Genomic DNA, 6,488 nt, shown 5'->3' on the forward strand with positions numbered 1-6,488 from the left:
TTAAACCCAGATCTGCAACTGGGGGTGAGTGTTTGAAAAGTTTCAACACTCTGTCCATCATTTTATTTTGTGATATTGCTGTGTGCAGTGCACACAGGGCAACCCGGCGCACAAGAGGCCTGAAACAGCAGCTTTCTTTCACTGCCTATGGCCTTTGCCTGAATGTAGCTGCCATTTCAGTACTTATTTGTGCACCTGTGTGAACAAACAACAAAGAAATAAAGAGAGAAGGACTTACCTTGGTCTTCCAGGGGGTCCTCCTCTCCTCATTGTCCAACGGCGACAAGTCTGCAGCAGCTGCCTCCCTCTGGCCTCTGCTCCAGTACACGTTGCAGCCCAGTTATGGACTGCACAGCGCAAGCGCAGACTGTCTGTGATTGCACTGTGCAGCCCATAACTAGGCTGCAGTGCACACCGGGTGAGCTCTGCTCCGCTGGCGGGGCTATCAGACTTTTTGGACTAAATGCACGGAGTTCCAAAAACTCAGTTAACTCTGCCAGCAGATTGCAGCTCCCCACACACCGCTAGCGCAAAATGTAATATGCTATTTTTTACTATTGTTGCACATGGGCAAGGGCTATGACTCGCAAGAAGAGAAGTCTGAAGTGGGTGATGATTCCCATCCCCTCCTCAATAATGGTATTGAACTGGAATTAGATTTTTGCACTCTACGAATAATTGTGTAACTATACATTTATTAGTACAGTTGCTGCAAATAACGTGTTATTGGGTCACAAGTATTTTGACTGACAAAAACATATGAATGGCAAAAATGGATACATTTATATAATTTGTATTATGTACTTATGTATGTAGGTTGTGGGTTTTTATTTTGGAAACACAAGGCTGGCGAGACAGCTAAAGTTGCCTGTAGGCCAGACTTAAAAATCATGCTGAGAAGGGCTATTTTGACTGTCGTTACATCCACTAGACCTGCTTTTGAGATACAATTATAACTGCGCAATTAAAACTGCGCCTGGCCCGATTAGGACTGCAGGCACCACAACGAGAAAGGTTCAGGCCCTATCTTGAAAAAATACCAAGTGTCAACATGGACATCATTTAGTGTTCGCCAGGGGTTGCAGCTGCAGCCCATGGCTTTCCTCTTGTGACCCCTGTCAATGCCTTTGCCACCCCTGGCCTCACATGTGGCAAAGTCATTGCCAGGAAACACAGGTGCAACTCATCCTTATGAGCATTAGATGGGACTTTCCTTACGTTGAATCGGATTCTTTATTACACTAATACTGAATAAAATCATATTACTTACTATTCGAGTAATAAAAAATGGAGTACATTTAGCTGGGATATAACCCTAATCTGGCAGCTGAGGTAAGTAAAAATGCTTTTAAATGTACGTTGCATGCGGGCTTGCAGGTGAGCGCATGTATATGTAAGGGAGTGAGTGTGTATGAGTGAATGTGTGTGTATGGGTACACTTCTCAGTGCGAGTGAAAGTAAAGATCAAATGGCGTGTGATGTCAGTTCCGCTACCCCTGGCATTTTAGTGACTTGATGTGCATGAGTGGCAAGTACTTCAAGCTCTACAGTAACCGTTTTGTAGAATCATTTAGCCAACAGTAACGTTCCTATGCTACAACTTTGGCTCAGAGTCAATAACATGCCGAATGGGTGGGTATGCACACCCCAAGGATGAAATTAGAGACACTAATAGTTGGACTTTTTTGCTTATGCAGGGTCAGCCCCAATCTTTTTGCCTCCTGCCTCCTATTTTTTCTGACCTGTTGCTGTTGGTTTTTTAACTCTGAGCACTTTACCATTGCTAACCAGTGCTAAAGTGCATATGCTCTCTGTGTAAATTGTATTGTTGATTGGTTTATCCATGATTGGCATATTTGATTTACTAGTAAGTCCCTAGTAAAGTGCACTAGAGGTGCCAGGGCCTATAAATTAAATGCTACTAGTGGGCCTGCAGCACTGGCTGTGCCACCCACATAAGTAGCTCTGTAATCATGTCTCAGACCTGCCATTGCAGTGTCTGTGTGTGCAGTTTTTACTGTAAATTCGACTTGGCAAGTGCACCCACTTGCCAGGCCTAAACCTTCCCTTTTCTTACATCTAAGGCACCCCTAAGGTAGGCCCTAGGTAGCCCCAAGGGCAGGGTGCAGTGTATGGTTAAGGTAGGACATATAGTAATGTGTTTTATATGTCCTGACAGTGAAATATTCCTAAATTCGTTTTTCACTGTTGCAAGGCCTGTCCCTCTCATAGGTTAACATGGGGGCTACCTTTAAATCTGATTAAAGTGTAGATTCCCTTTGGGAGCGGATGGACATGTGGAGTTTGGGGTCTCTGCGCTCACAATTTAAAAATACATCTTTTAGTAAAGTTGATTTTAAGATTGTGTGTTTGAAAATGCCACTTTTAGAAAGTGAGCATTTTCTTGCTTATACCATTTCTGTGACTCTGCCTGTTTGTGGATTCCCTGTCTGGGTCAGTTTGACAGTTGGTCTGGTTGCACTTCACACTAGACAGTGACACAAAGGGAGCTGGGGTGTAGCCTGCATATCCTGATGAGCCATCTGTGCTAGGTGGGAGGGGAGGAGTGGTCACTCACACCTGAAAGGGCTTGCCTGCCCTCACACAATGCAGTCTCCAACCCCCTGGTGAGTGTCTGGGGCCTGGCCTGGGCAAGGCAGTATTTCACATTCCAAAGAGACTATACTTTGAAGTAGGCCTACTTCAAAGGAGAAATTGGGTATAAAAAGGGCACCCAAACCCACAGACTTTAGAAACACTTCTGGAACCAAGAGGAACCTCTGCCTGGAGAAGAGCTGAATAGCTGAGGAAGAAGTGCTGCCCTGCCTGTGGCTGCTTTGTGGAGCTATCCTGCAGTTGCTGTTTCTGCCAGAGTAAGAGGGCAAAGACTGGACTTTGTGTGCCTTCCATCTTGAGAAGAAATCTCCAAGGGCTTGATCTAGAGCTTGCCTCCTGTTGTTTGAAGTCTCAGGGACAGCAAAGACTTCTCTCTGCCAGCACCTGGAGTCTCTGGAGAGACTCCTACTCTGCCCTGTGGTGCCCATCCAGTTCCTGGGAAAATGAAAGGTGAAGCTGGCAGCCTAAAGTCAAGAAAATCCACGCACAGAGAGCCATGCAGGGAAAAGATTGCCGCGAATCCGATCTGGGGCTGAAAAAAACGACGTGCCGCCGGCTCCGCAGCTGAGAAACGACGCTCGAAGGAAAAGCAACTGAAGAATCGACGCACGGAGCAGGAGAAACGACGCGGAGCATCGCTGACGGAGGCTGGGAGATCACAACCTGGATTTTCATATCATCGTGCGGCTGTATTTTCGACTCACGTACCGCCGTGCGGAGTTATTTTTGACGCACACCCACCCGTGCAGGGTTATTTTTGACGCACACCAGGTACATTTTCACTCTAGCAGCGCTAGTGTGTGTATAAAACTACTTAAAGACACTTTTTGCATTTTTATTGATAACTTGACTTGTGTATGGTGGATTTTTGTCGTTTTGGCCTTGTTTTGTTTAGATAAATATTTCCTATTTTTCTAAACTGGTGTTGTGTCATTTTGTAGTGTTTTCATTAAGTTACTGTGTGTGTTGGTACAAATAATTTACACCTAGCACTCTGAAGTTAAGCCTACAGCTCTGCCAAGCTACCACAGGGGTAAGCAGGGATTAGCTGAGGGTGATTATCTTTTACCCTGACTAGAGTGAGGGTCCTTGCTTGAACAGGGGGTAACCTGGCTGTCAACCAAAGACCCCATTTCTAACACTAATTAACCCACAGATCGGTGCCTCTGATAGGCCCGAAGAGTATATCTGATGTCACTCACATTTTGCCCGCCCTACACGCCTGTGAGAGAAAATGACTTGTAGGGAAATAGTCAGATGTTCATATTGGCCAGTCGATCGTTAAAAAGCATGTAGTGTCATTGAGCAGATATGAGTTCTATCCCACTAACATCGCGGTGCACATTAATGTACCGCGACGCAGGAGGACCCCACCAGATGCAGTCAGTTTCTGTACTTTGAAGCCAGACCTTGCAACTGCGGCAGAGCTCTCTCAGCTCTCTCTGGCTCGTGTCACGGCAGCGGGCTGCCTCTTAATGGCAGTGCGCTCATATCAAAGCGCGTGTCAGACACCAGAAATCCTGCAATTAAGTGATGGTTGCTGACAGGCAGCACGCTCCCGTCTGCTCAACACAACAGCCCCGGGAGGCCTGGGCTCTGCAGAGCTCAGGTCACAGTTATTTCTCCATGACACCAATTTCCTTTACTGATTTCCTTCGCTGGCACATTTTACACCCTTCCTCGTAACTTCAGACCTGAGGAGCTAGAAGTGCCAGATTCGTTTCCAGTGGCGGCTTGTGATCTTTTTAAGTGGTGGGACGTGATATATAACTGCAGTGAGCAGTGAAAAAACCCAGCAAGCTGAGCTTCCTCCAGGAGGACGTACGAGGGTTTTCCTCTGCGATTTTTTTGTAAAATGGGGCCAAAGAGTACATTTACAGCAGTTTTCACTTACATCTGTCAAAAAAGAAACATAGTTTCCGAAAGGGCACACATGAAATATTCTAATACGTTCGTAGTGCTGAAGCAAGTCCAATACTGCCAAGCAATGTTGCAGGATTACCGGCCCCATGAAAACCTACTGCAAATGGTTTCAAAAGGGTGCCTGTTTTAGCCACAAAAATGTTTTAAAACCCCTGTATGATACAGGCAATTCAGACAAAAAAGTTTAACATGACCTGGTTCTTTTCATAGAGGCCATCAAACCTCTACACGTTTTCCTTTAATAACTCCAACTTGCCCTACAAATTGTTTCTCAATCATATGTTATGACTAAGAATTAACATGTAATGGGACAGGGTGCAAAAATAAAGAAAATGCACACATTTGCCAACCTCCAACAGGGCATAGAAGAGGTAAAATACACGAGCTCATAGCGGAGTGTTGTTGATTAAGTTAAGGAAAATGCACAGGTTCAAACAACCAAGGGGTTCTACCACTCTTAAAATCTAGTGTCGCAGACAATAGTAGGGCTTAACCCACAAATATCAGGTTTGAACATATATTTTTAGATGGCACTAACTTTGTCCCCAAAGATCAGCCTTTACATTTATAAAGGATGAGGAATAAAAACACTCTGAGAGGTTCACTGAATACATATTTATTGGCAAACGTCCAGCAAGCAGTTCACAAAGCAGCGGGGCAGCCCTTCGCCATCTCAGCCACTGGAGCACATGTTGCTAAATTCACTTCAACTTCACATTTCTTTCATATATTTTTTATGATGCCTCAGCAGAGGAAGGAGCATGTTATTTATGCAAATCTATAGACAGGAGCTAATGTACGGGTACATAGCTCTTCTCATAAGGACATAAGAATACCACGAAGTCTTGATACAGCGGAGTACAGAAGAAAGCTGACTTTAATAAATATGTAGTTCTTGCTTGCCTATGCCAACCTAAAAACAAGCATTTGCATTACAGTAGGGCTCGCATTTGCTTGAGTTAGAGCTATTGGAGTTGTAAATGCATAACTAGACTTTTCTTGCCACATAAATTGGTCACACTGCAGTATAATGTGGTCCTCTCTGCCACATACTTCCAGTGGCTCTGCATATAACTAAAGCACTTACATTTACTTCAGAGTCTTGCCCTGATGACGTTGAACATTTCTCAGATTGTTTTACTATCGTTTTATTTTAATTTATTTTTAATGTGGGTGATGTGTGAGGGGCTGTTACTGACATTTTCAGAGAAATGTGTTTGTTTCATGCAGCATCCATAAAAAAGGTTCTTTAAGGCCAAAACAGGACCTCACAAATGAGAAATAGGAGGGTGTCTGTAGGAGGCTGGCCTGGCTTATAGTGGGTTCCTTATGGTACTTACACCTTGTGCCAGGTCCAGTTATCCCTTATTAGTAGAATAGAGGTGTTCTAGCAGCTTAGGCTGATAGAGGTAGCTACAGCTGAGCAGCTTAGGCTGAACTAGGAGACATGCAAAGCTCCTACCATACTACTTATATCATATAGCACTATATCATAAGAAAACACAATACTCAGAGTTACTAAAAATAAAGGTACATTATTTTAGTGACAATATGCCAAAAGTATCTCAGAGGATACATTCCCTTAGGAGGTAAGTAATATACACAAATTATATGCACACAAACCAAAAACAGGTAAGTAACAGTTAGAAAAGTAGTGCAAACAATGTAGAATCACAATAGAATGCAATAGGGAGAAATAGGCCTAGGGGCAGCACAAACCATATACTCCAAAAGTGGAATGCGAACCACGAATGGACCCCAGGCCTAGTGTATTGTGTAGAGGGTCGCTGGGTGTGTCAGAAAACACTAAGGGTGTCCAAGATACCCCACCCCAAGACCCTGAAAAGTAGGAGTAAAGTTACCCTAGTACCCCAGAAAGACAGTAAAGTCAAGATAAGGGATTCTGCAAGGACAACAACTGACTGCAAAATACTGAAGACGGATTCATG

This window comes from Pleurodeles waltl, chromosome 4_2, assembly GCF_031143425.1.
Source record: "Pleurodeles waltl isolate 20211129_DDA chromosome 4_2, aPleWal1.hap1.20221129, whole genome shotgun sequence".
NCBI lineage: Eukaryota > Metazoa > Chordata > Amphibia > Caudata > Salamandridae > Pleurodeles > Pleurodeles waltl.